The sequence below is a fragment of the Lactuca serriola genome, chromosome 3, assembly GCF_051521515.1.
Source record: "Lactuca serriola cultivar US96UC23 chromosome 3, Lser_US96UC23_V15, whole genome shotgun sequence".
Classification (NCBI taxonomy): Eukaryota; Viridiplantae; Streptophyta; class Magnoliopsida; order Asterales; family Asteraceae; genus Lactuca; species Lactuca serriola.
The window spans coordinates 104666980-104675375 of record NC_136410.1 but is presented as its reverse complement, the minus strand read 5'-3'; positions in this window follow the sequence as shown (position 1 = coordinate 104675375).

Sequence of the window (8396 nt, the reverse complement as noted above, 5' to 3'; positions counted from 1 at the left end):
ATCACAAGGATGTATTTGTTGTGATGTAAACTTTCAACTGTTGATGGTCCACATAGATCAATGTGTAGAAGTTATAAGGGCTCGAAGATTGGTTTTTCAATGATGATTGGATGACCTTTCTTTGACTGATTACCACACTCACATGCATAACATAAGTGATCATTTTTGAATTTGAGGAGTGGTAGACCTCTAACCATTTCGCCTGAAACAAGATCATTCATGTATCTGAAGTTCAAATGAGCAAGCCTTCGGTGCCATAACCAACTAACATCAGGAATAGCTTTGGAGATTAAGCATAGCTGGGGCTTACCAATGATCATGTTGATATCAAGAGGGTACATGTTTTTGTTGTGGTTGGACTTGATCAAGCATTCTTTTCTATCTCCGATCATGATGTAGCTATGTTTTTTTTTGCAGAATTCAACTCAATGATTTGCATCAGTGAGTTGAGCCACACTTATCAAGTTGTGCTTTAGATCAGCTACATATGCCATGTTTGAAATTGAAAAGTTTCCATTGGTAAGGATGACATAACCTCGGATTAAAGAGTTGGAATTGTTTCCATATGTTACATATCCAACATTTGGTGCAAGCTTCAGATCTCGTAGAAAGTCCTTCTGCCTCGTCATATGTATATAACAAGCACTATCAATATACCATATTGTCTCTTGCTCCGAAGCATAGAGTGCCTGCAAAATTAGTGAATAGTGGAGTTTTTAGGCTCCGAGTTAGATTTTGGGACAAGGGCACAAGTCTTGGGCTTTGGAGTGACTTATGAGCAAGTGAGGGTTTCGAAGGCTGATTTCGAGATGCCTTGGGAAATAAACAGAATGACATTGTTCTTTCCTCTATCCAATAGTAATATTCAATGACACAGATTTCAGGAGTAGTTTGCTTCGGAACATGACTACTTGACCCTTTCGGAACTTTGGTTTCATCAATGCGAGATTTGATTTTCCACACAAAATTTTGCTTTGAAGATTTTGAAGAGACTGTTTTCTTTAAACTTTTTGGTTTGCTTGATGGCACATTGGTTTTTGAATATTTTGGTTTAAAAATTGTTCCATCAGATTTAGCAATGAAAACAGATGAAACAGTCAGAGGAGAGGTCTTTTGGACAGATGTGGTATCCTCATGAGTTTTAGGCCTGGTGGAGCTGACTACATTCTTTGGTTCTATAGGACTGGTAGAATTTAAAGGTCTCTTGAGGATCTTAGTAGGAGTGAAGGAGTTTTGACTAGGGGTTGAGGATCGAGAATTCCGAGATACACTCTTTTTGGAGTTCTCAAGGAACCTGGTATTTTGTCTAGACTTAACCTCCTTTTTGTGAGCATTTCGAGCTTCCTCTTTCGGATCTACAATATCCTTCCTATTGAGCATTGATTTTTTCTTGGATTGAAACAAAGGTTTGTCCTGCAGAAGGATTACTAAATTCGGGATTAATGAGAACTAACTTGGTTTTTAAGGTAACTAAGGATTCTGATTCACAAGAATCAGAGGAGACACAACTTGAGGTTTCAATTTTATCATCTAAGGATGCCCATACATACTTAGAGGTAGTAGTTTCAGTTGTCCACCGGAATGATTTCCTCAATAACACAGTTGTTAGGAGGATTATGTCTTGGACCATAATCTACACAATTTGAAACACTATGATGAAATTATGTGGTCCGATTCAAGTCCAGGTTTGTCATAAGCGGAAGGGGCGTGGAATTAGGACACTTGACAACAATTGGTTGAAACTCGGGAATTAAGGAAGCAAAATGATCTTCATTTTCATGAAGAGATAACAAGGGAGAAACTGGGGTTTCCGAATGTTTGATGTTCGGAACCTCTCTCATAAATGTCAAATTTTGCAATTCCTCCAAAGGACGAGCAATTGGCTTCGGAAACTCGCTTCCGAGGCCAGGTGCTTTGGACCATGGATGACGAAAGTTATGATTCATTCGTATATCTGCTTCAAGCATGTCAATGAAATTGCACAAAGCATCTATCTTAGCATTGAGACGTTTGCTATCACAAATCAAAACATTTCTTTCAGAATAAGTGAGTTCACATTTGTCTTTTAGAATGATACATTCATCTTTTGACATTAGAAGCTCATCTTCTAAAGACTCTATTTTTAAATTCTTATCCTCGAAACGTAACCTAAGACGATTTAACTCGATTTACTTCTTCTCACTGGCTTCTATGGCTGACTCATAGGCTTTGTAAATGATGTTCATGTCTAATTGAATCTGAGTTAGATATGGTTCACAAACAGATAAATCAAAATTGTTGTCAATAATCATAAATTTTACCTGTTGAATGATGCTTTTCCCTGGAGGATCGTTTGTCGCCACGTAGCAGTAATTGGGCTTAACATCTTCATCATCTCTTTCAGATCTAGATGACTAGTATCCTTCATCACACTCAATTTCTTGTCGAGCCATGAGGCACATGTTTCTGCCAGTAGTTATATCATCATCATCTCCAAATGACCAGTATCCTTCCACATCCCTTGACACAGTGGTGACAAATGCCTTTTCACTTTCAGCCAATTCTTGAGCACGTCGAGCATATTAAGCAGAGTCCTTAACCTTTTGTTTTTGTGGGACTTCAGCTAGGAAGTCTTTGGCAAAGTGATTTGCATATCCGCACTTGTGACACACAATTTTTAGTTTTTCTGATTTCGGAATCTGTGAGTGTTCCAAAGTGTGATCCTTATTTGGAAGATTTGGCTTTGAGTAGGAGGATTTTCAGAAGGTTTGTTGAAGGGTTGAGGATTGTCTTGGTGAGGAGTTTGAAAGTTATTTTGTTGAGAATTTTGAAAGTGATTGTTGAAGGGTTTGTTGTAGATTTTGTGGGATGGACGATTGTACTTCATTGAGAGTAAAGCAAATTCTTGCTGGAATCGAAGTTCTGAGTCTGCTTCATCAAGATTCAAAATATCCACAGGAGGATAATTTGAGTTGGCATAAACTGGAGTAGCAGGAAGTACGGAAGACATAATTGGAAAAGCAGTAGAGAGAGGGTCTGAAGAGCCTGGTTTGGAGGTCTGAGGATGGTCATAGGAGCTGACTAAGGCAAGGGGATCTCCGAAGAGTTCTCATAGAGTGTGAGCAACATTTGATTCATGACCCTGAAGCTCATCAAAAAGTTGATAGAGCTTAAGCTTTTCTGAAGACAAGACTTCACATTACCAAATCCCTTTTCGAGGTTGTTGATGAACTTGAGGTTGTACTCAAGAGGAGTTCGGACTATTCCATGAGCTGTCATGTTGTTGACAACGATTCGGTATCTGTTTGAAGCTGAGGCAACAGATTCAATGGGAATGGTAGTGAATGTGTCGAACTCATTAACAACCGAAGTCAACCATTTGTCCTTCATATTCTTTGACCCTTCAAATAGATCTTGGAGTGTGTCCTAGATCTCTTTAGCAAACTTGCATAGTTTGATCAGCATGGAACTTCTCAAGATCATCAGCTGTTAGAGGAGCTGGACAAGTTTCATCTTGAGCCATAAGCTGAGCAACGGCATCTCTTATATTTGTTCGAACTGGAACATGAGGACCTTCTTTGACGGATCTCCAGATAGATTGACCTTTTTACTTTCCATGTAAAAATCTCTCCATTCTTACTTTCCAGTGATCATATTCTTCAACAACTAGCAATGGGGCACGAGTAGGGCAACCCATGCTCTTTGCTATTTGCATTGAATACATTTGTTGAGGATTAGAAGCAACCATTGAAGTTAAGATATCTTGAGAAAAAGTGGTATATAGAAGAATTTTTATACTGAACACATAAATGATTGAAATACCAAGGTAATTTCAAATCAATGATAATCTGATCTTGTGGATTCAAAGGACAACCACTCAAGCTCTGATACCAATTGTGAGAACAAGGATGATCTGATGCGCAGGGACAAGGTTTGAAAACTCAAACCTTGAATGAATGCTTAAGATCAAGGTGTGCTTACTAATAGGTGTTCCAGTCAAGTCTAGCAAGACCAGTCAAGTCTTAATAAGTACTTCAAACAAAGTATTCAAGATATAAATGAATAGAGAAGATAATGATCAATGTAAATATATTAAATGAAGAACAATAAGAATGTTTTTGAGAGAGATAAAGAAACTTAGTAAAAACACTAAAATTGAATGAAAGATTCTTCTTTGACTTTGCATTGAAAGCTCTTATAAATAGTAGTGAAAGTTAGATTGAATAAACCAGGATACTTACATAGGACCGGACAATAGAAATGTTTCTGACATTCTGATTGTCTAATAATACAAATGTAGCACCTGGTTTCTATTTTTGAGGAGGAAGAAGTGTAGATCAAGAAGAGGAGAAGGAGGCCAAGCATCTTTGTGACATCTCAACGTTTTCCCTTGAGGTATAGCTCGTTTCCCCTCTGTTTTCAAGCTTGTAGTCTCTATTAGCTTCATGAAAGTCCCTCTTGAGCCATTCCCCAAGCTTGTTCGTGCATTGGGGGTTGTATTAAGTTGTTAGCCTTTAGATCTAGGCATTATTTAGTCCCTGGATCTTGGATCTACTGCCTTTATGGAGTCATATTGCATGAAAGTCCTAGATCTACCCCTTTTGGTGCACTTTGAGCCTTAAAACCTTCATTGGTGATGATCTACACGTAAAGTTTGAAACTTTACGTGTAAACCAGGCCCTAGGAGCCCAGATCTATGAATAGCATGGACTGGATTCAAGCAAAATCGCGTATATGGCTTTTTCATGAAGCAGACTCAGCGAGTCGCTCATCTGACTCGGCGAGTCGAGTCGCAAGTCTCTGAGTTTGTCCCCTTTTCGTTGTGTCGAGTAGAGTAGTGAGTCTTGGGTGGACTTGGTGAGTTGGAAGCTGAACTCACCCATGAAGGAACTCGGCGAGTCAATGCCCTGACTCGGCGAGTTCAAGGCAATCTTCTTAGATCAAGAACAGACTCGGCGAGTTGTTCATACAACTCGGCGAGTCACATCATAAAGTGTTCATCGGATGAAGATGAACTCGATGAGTTGTTCATACAACTCGGCGAGTAGGATGAAGGACTTGGACATCAGTTTAGAAGGAGAACTCGTCGAGTCAACGCCCAACTCGACGAGTAGAGACGGGTTGCAGGGCAATCGATTGGATAGGGACTCGGCGAGTTGGAGAGCCAACTCGGCGAGTCGGGTCAACTGAAAGTTGACTCTGGCTTTGACTTCTGACTTGATCAAGAGCAAAATGGTCAATTTACCCAAGGGTCAGTTAGCGGTGTTTGATTGAGTGTTCTGTGGGAATTATAGCCGGAGGATTTCCGGAGCAGCAGCAGCAGCAGACAGTCAATTCCCACACAGGCCAGCAGCTGTTTCGAGGTGAGTTTCCTTCTAGTAGGAACGGGTCTAAGGCACCAAGGCCGGCCTGTATAGACGAAACGTTAGTATTAGAGTGTGGGCCGAGCCCGTATCTCTTGGTTGAGCTGATTATGATATGTGCCAGTATGATAGAGTTGTCTATACTTGTTGTCTGTGTGATACTTGTATATTGTGGGTTAGCGGATGAGTGTGGGCAAGGCCCGTATCTCTCCGAGAGTGGAGTCTGGGCTAGGCCCGTATCTCCCAGATAATAGAGTGTGGGCGAGGCCCGTATCTTCTGGCTAGCGGAGTGTGGGCAAGGCCCGTATCTTCGTGAGTGTGGGCGAGGCCCGTAACTCCTAGCTTCATGTTGTATGTTGTATGCTTGTATGGTATGAGGTATTATGGGGGAGCTCACTAAGCTTCGTGCTTACAGTTTTCAGTTTTGATTTCAGGTACCTTTTCAGCTAAGGGAAAGGAGCCGGCGCAGTAGCGACATATCACACACACTCTTGTTTTCCGCACTATGGATCTTTGGGATGTACTCTGAATTATTACTATGGCATTGCCGGTTTTCAGACATGAATTATTATTATGAATGTTTTGTAATGATGTTTTTATGTTTTGACCTAAATTAAAAATGAAATTTTTAACCGGTATTTTTTGGGTGTTACAAGTTGGTATCAGAGCCCTGGTTTGAGGGATTCGGACACATCTTCGGGGGTGTCTGAACTCAAATCGAGGGGTCAAAAGATTTTGAAAAAAGAAAACGTTTTCTAAAAGGTTAAGTAAGGTACTTTAAGAAGGAACGAAGTGTGTGATGTGCGCAACCGGCCGAGCTCAAGTAAGTATTCCCCAAAGTACCCATACAAGTTTATGTTGTGTTTAATAGTTTCAGTAGAACAGCATGCTAGAATAGGACAAGGATCTAGGAGTGATGCCTTATGTGCCTGCTTTATGTGCTTCAGTGTATGAAAATTGCATGTTAGATTTGAGTAGACAGCAGTAGGATAGCCTGTTAGGGGTAATGCCTGATGAAATGAGTGTAGCATTATATGCTAGTTCAGTTCTCTCTATAGAAGCAGAGTGGTTTGAGATTGTTCCCTTAGTTTGAATGTTGTTTGCTTTGTGCTTTGTGGGACTCTGAGTGAGGGGATTTAGCCATTAGGTGAATACGTCACGTCACATGTGATCAGGGTTGAATAATCTTAGAGTGTGGGATTTGACCCTATTGCGCAGCTCTCGTTTGAGTCTAACCGTTGTAGGGACGAGTCTATTACTCAAAGGATTATTTGAGCCTCATCACATGTGATGGTATTTAGGTAATGGCTAATTGGCATCACAAGGAGGCCTTCAGCAGCTAAGGGTTGGGTAGGGTAGAGTCAGAGATTTCCCTAGGGCAAGCCTAGGATGAGTATATCAGTGATCAGTGGTAGTGAAAGGGATCAGGTGGAGTCGAGGCAGTCCTTGGAGAAGGTACGGATAGATGTGGAAGGTAGTATGGGCCCGTACTACTGAAAGCAGAGGATCCGTACCCGAACCAAGGAAGGCCAAGATAAGACCAGTGAACTTGTAGTAGATGCGACCCCTCAAGAAGTATCAGTATCACTAATGATTGATATTTATGTATTGCAGAATGGTGGTACTACGATCGAGGCCGATAAACGGCGGTTCAGGAGAGGGATCAGGCTCGGGATCAGGTTCCGAGCCAGTAGATGAGGGGCTACGCGAGTTCATCGCGTCAGAGATCACCAGGGGTATCCTTGAGTCCACCCCCATTATCTTCGGGTCAATCAAGGAAGGGATAATCGAGCTGATGGAAGATCGCCTTCGGGCATTCAGGAGCGACATGGCATTTGGCCAGTCGGGATCTCGCACACTGTACTTCAAGGACTTCAGGGGCAGTGGTGCGTAGGATTTTCACGGGGCGAAAGACCCCATAGCTGCCAGACGATGGCTTGCTAACATTGAGTCTGCACAGATGATTACCTTCTGCCCTGAGGCATCGAAGGTGAGGTTCGCAGCAGGGTGTTTACGAGATCGAGCTAGGGATTGGTGGGAGTCCGTAGGGGACTCATTGGGAGCCTCGACTGTTGAGGCTATGACTTGGTCGGACTTTGCGACCAGGTTCAAGGCGGAGTTCGCATCGGCTGTCGAGCTTCAGCAGCTGTCTAGGGAGTTCTTGGACATGAGGCAGACGACGGAGACTATGGTGGAGATCACCACCAAGTTCCGGGAGAGGGCACTGTTGGTGCCCCAGTATGCGGGTGATGAGGATATGAGGAGGACCCGTTATCATGACATGCTACGGGCTGACATCCGGGAGCATGTTAGTTTTTCAGCTTGCCCTACCCTGGATTCCATGATTGCCAGGGCGAGGGAAAGGGAGATTGATTTGGAGCACATTTGGAAGAGGAAAGCAGAGGCGGGGCAGGTGGTTGGGGCTTCGGGGAAGAAGCCCAGGGGAACAGATTGATGGGTTTTGGTCATAAGAACATCCTATGTGCTCATACAAACCCTAATACTTGGATCTAGGTTTCTCTATTATACATGCAACTTACCCAAGACTATAAACCCTAGATCTAGAATATGATAATCAATATAACATATAATTAGGGTTTAGATCATACCTTGATTGTTATGTAGCAATAACAATCCTAATTCCTCCTTGTATTGACTTTAGAAAGCTTAGAGTCACAAATGTCACTCCTCTAATGGTTCACAAACACCAAGAGCAAGAGGATGAAGAGGAGAGAGGATGGAGGCTGCCCTAAAACGTGTGAAGCCCTAGAAGGATGCTTAGCCACATTTTTGGGTCATAAGGGATGTATATATAGTTAGGCTATTAGGGTTATCTAACAAGGAAACCCTAATTTGGATGCTTAAGCCCTAAGCAACCCATGGATCCCTTTCCTTAAGGCCTTGGACGATTTCTTATGGGCTTCCCCATAGAATTCGTCCACTCCTTAATCTAAGGCAATCCATGGCCCAAATTGCAATTATCTTATAATTATAATTCCAGTCCCTTAAGTTTAATTAATCTCTTTTAGTCACAAAACTAATTACCAATTAATT